Source organism: Dreissena polymorpha, chromosome 3 (genome assembly GCF_020536995.1).
Source record: "Dreissena polymorpha isolate Duluth1 chromosome 3, UMN_Dpol_1.0, whole genome shotgun sequence".
In the NCBI taxonomy this organism is placed as follows: Eukaryota; Metazoa; Mollusca; class Bivalvia; order Myida; family Dreissenidae; genus Dreissena; species Dreissena polymorpha.
In genome coordinates, this window is record NC_068357.1 from 79,648,730 (window position 1) to 79,652,980 (window position 4,251).

A 4,251-nucleotide genomic window follows, 5' to 3' on the forward strand; every position below is an offset into this window, starting at 1 on the left:
AGCCTTACTTCACGAATGTCTACGAGCTTAAGTCTACGTTTTAACTTATTATACCTTTGCATGTTTTACAAAAAGTTTAAAAAGACATAATCAGTGTTGTTCTTCGACATCTTCGCCATCTCTTTGAGAAGAAAAATATTGTGCACATATTTTATATGCAAATAGACAGTTCATGTATCAACAACGTCAAGATTTCGACCTTTGAAAGTCAGATGCAATCATCACATCTTATTGTTGAAATCAAATGAACCGTGCTCGGCAGGTTTATTTGTTCATGAGAATCAAATATAACAATTAATGATGTGGAGTTAATAGTCCCTGAAAACAACGGATTGTTTTCAAAGAAGCTCTATTTTGTTCAAAGAAGCATATCTTCTAGAAGCGGCTGAGCCAGTTTCGTATTAATGACGTTCACAAGCGTCATGTTAGCCTTCTTTCCTATTAATCCATCCCAGTCAACCACCATCATTCCACGTGTATATTTTTCCGCTAATTCAACTGTCGCGTATACGTACTGGTGCTACTGACCAATTAGGGATCGACAACTGTGAGCATCGCGTTCAGGTCACATGACCTGTATATTGGCATTTTGCGCTCGATACGCTGACGGTAGGCGGGTAATTTGACAATCGCTTTCATAAAGCGCCCTTTCGGAGTGTCCGTCTCCACCCATTTGTCGTAAAAATCCTGTAAAACATTATAAATATATGTCGGTAACAAGTGTTAATACTACAGTAATATATGACTTTACATCGATCTAGGCCAGAATACATTTATTTTGCCTATGTTGTATGTTTAACAATACTTATGTTGCTTTTTCACAAAGGAAACGAATTTGATACCGTCGACCAGTTTCCATTAAAAGTTACGTTTGTGTGTTGGTTTGTTTTACGGTTTTAAAGCACATTGATTTGATCACGAATCATGCATATGTTTTATACCCTTGCAAATCTAACCCCGTTATTAGCCATCTCAATCCTTGATTGATAAGTATGAACTTGTCAACTCTCTTTACCCTATTCACGTTACATTTTTAACCATGCACAGTCATATTCATTGTTTATTACAAGACAGGCCCGGCCAAATCCTAATTTTAAAACGTAAAAACGTTGTGAAAATCTCTAATTGGGTCCATTGATCATACTTGCAATTTAAATATTGTAGTAGTTTTAGTGTTTCTTGATAAATAGACTAGTACATAATTAAAACAACAATATCAAAGTCATAACATTTTATGCAATACGTAAATATATATTGCGCGATTGTTTAATAGCTCGCAAACCGCGCAACGTCGTTCGCTAATTATTTCAACAAATGGCCTTAATAATACAAAAAAGACGCACAACATAACAACGTTGTCTCATCCAAGGTTGTCCTATTGCCGCAGTGAGATTGATTTCCCAAGGCACCACTGTCAGGTTCCGCCCCATTTCGCTCAGCACCACGAACGTGGCGTCAGGATCGACGGCGAAATTAAACTCGGCACACGGTTAGACGTTCCCACGACCTGTAGATAAAATAAAACTAATGGAGCATTGAAAATTATTTAAAAAAACACTTTCTTCGGTAAATATGCCCTTCATACTCTCATATTATTGTGAATGAGCACGGCGAAATTAAATAACAGTATCCTGAGTAGCGTACAGCTCTAGCGATCTTAAAACAAAACATTGCAAACGCTCGGTGGTTCTAAATTGAGAAAAGCTCCTATCTTATACGAATATGTTTCTGGCCACATTGCTACGCGCAACTAAGAATGCATTGCGCTTTTTAATCGGCAGATCATTTATCTGTTAGAGACAACACTTAAATTATTTATTTATGTCAAAAGTGTTAAAATAAAATGCGCACCCACACAAAGTTGAACATAAGATATGAAAAGGTTTCTCACTCACAAAGTGTTTAACAAGCCCAACAGGAGATTGAGAACATGAGCATGAGTGACTACAAATCGAATGCCGACCGATCAATTGACCAGTAACTTTATGTAACTCAATGAGTTGATCAATGATGGCTTTAAAGTTTATTTTGCAACTTTGTTGCATCATTGCATATTCGAACAAATATACAAACGCATTAAGAAAATCAACGTTGTTTTGGGAATAGGGCTGATATTCCCATAGCCCTTTATAGAAATGTTAACTTTATTGCAAATCCAATGTTTTAGGCTTACACATTAATTGTTGAGCAATATTAACTTGTTAAATCATAGCCACGAAAATTAACCTAACACATACAAAGCCAGAGACCTTAATTTAGAAGTTTAAGAAATTATCTTTAGTTTATCCTTAGCAGCTTGTAAATATGGACTCTGGTCAATATGCTCACCTTGTGGGTTTCCTCCCATCACCGTGATTCTCTTCAACTTCTCGCCGAGTGCAGGGTCCTGACGCAAGGCAAGGGCGATGTTGGTCAGTGGGGCAAGGGCAACCAGAGTGATCTCCCCTAATAAAACAAAATGGTGGCTTAAGCAGGAAATCTGGAAAACTCGTTTTTAATAGATTCTATTATATGCTAATGATCAATTGAGACATTTGTTAGGAGTTTGATACAATTTCTATTTTTTGCGCAAGAGCAATGGGAGCAGATTAACGTCCATGCATCTGCCTACGTTCAAAAGATGGTTTGTAGTTCAAATGTATAACTTTTAACCATACATCGTCATATAATCCATAACAACGTGCAAAAAGAGGCGATTAAACTGTGGATACTGTCAGATATTAAGCCGAGTGTTACAAGGTAAGTCCAAGGTATAACAAAGGTGTAGTACTGTTTGTTTTGAGTACATAATGTGTACATATTTGAGCACAGACATATTTAATTTTACGTATATCTTAGAAATGTAAAAGAAAGATATAAATATACATAATGCTACTAAAATATTAGATATTTTTTCTCTTTTTTTAGTTATGTTTTCTTCATATAATCATTGTCAAACTGTGATCATCCTTCGAAATAACTGATCACGCTTAGGTCAAATTTTGATGTTTCTAGAAAGCAGGTTTGGAAATAATGAAAAGACGCCCTACCTGGATTTTCATGGACAAGTCTTATTATAGCTGATACAGCATGTTCTTTTTGCACTTGGTCCCTGGATACGGAGATGTCAAGGTCAGAATCTCCGAGGCCGTCTTTCCCATGGTAATGGGTGGCGGTTTAACCTTCAACCACCATGGCGCTACTGGCGCCACCGAACACTGGGATCTGTTCGTAAGGTACATAGTCATTTTTTGCTTCTTTTCCAACATATATAAGAAAGAATGTGCATGTGGAATAAAGCCTTAAGTAAAGGTGTTTACAATAAAAGTTATGTGTATACAGCGGCCATAGAGCGAAGCGTTTGTGCAACGTATTTCTGCAAAAGCCAGCTATTTGCTTTATTGATAAATTTCATATAAAACATTTTTAAAAAAGGTACGAAAAACTGCATTATAAAACCACCCATATCTCAAGTCTTATGCAAGTAAAATAAAATGTGTGTGGGGCATTGGCTTAAAAAAAGTGATCTACAGCAGACTTACTGCTAATTTACGGTATCGCAGACAGCAATGTTAAGGTTTACAAATTATATTAAGTTTGTCAACAAAACATTGAAAACAAAGAGAACCGTTAAAACCTATGAAAGAGTCGATATAAGATAAATAAGACGAAACACAACGAATTGCAGCGCCAGTGTGAACAGAAAAGTACAACTTACGTCCAGCCGTTCCCACACTGTAAGGACTTTGAGAGTGTTTAGAACGACCTGGTCCAGGGGCACATTTCCGGACACGCACGTGATTGCTATGACGTCAACGTCCGGTCTCGAGAGCGCCAGCATAAGCGCCTGTGCGTCGTCAACTCCCGTGTCAACGTCGATAATGTACTTGGATTTCATCATTGTAAGCCGATCACTTGCGTATTGCGAACTTCTTTTTTTGGAGGCAGGTGATTGCGATGTAGTTCGAATACAGCTTTAAATAAATTATAATGTTAATACGTGTAGTTAAAACAGACGTTTAAATGCAGCCCCTCGTGCGAAAGGCCCGATAAACCTGAAATATGTGCATAAGTTGTGAGCTTGAAAATATAATTGTACAAAGTTAATCACAACAAAACGATGTTTCCGTTCTAAATTAAGAAGTAACTATATTCATAAGTGTAATAACTTGTTATGAGTAGAGTAGATCACAGTCCTCGGAATCTTATGTATGAATATGTGCATAAGATGTGAGCTTGAAAATATAAACGTATATAGTTAATCACAACAAA

The 4,251-nt window shown here is 36.8% G+C and overlaps 1 pseudogene; it reads right to left on the reverse strand.

Annotated features, from left to right (window-relative positions):
- Window positions 1-358: 358 nt before the first annotated feature.
- LOC127872350 (uncharacterized) lies at window positions 359-4,004 on the reverse strand (annotated as a pseudogene).
- Window positions 4,005-4,251: the final 247 nt, after the last annotated feature.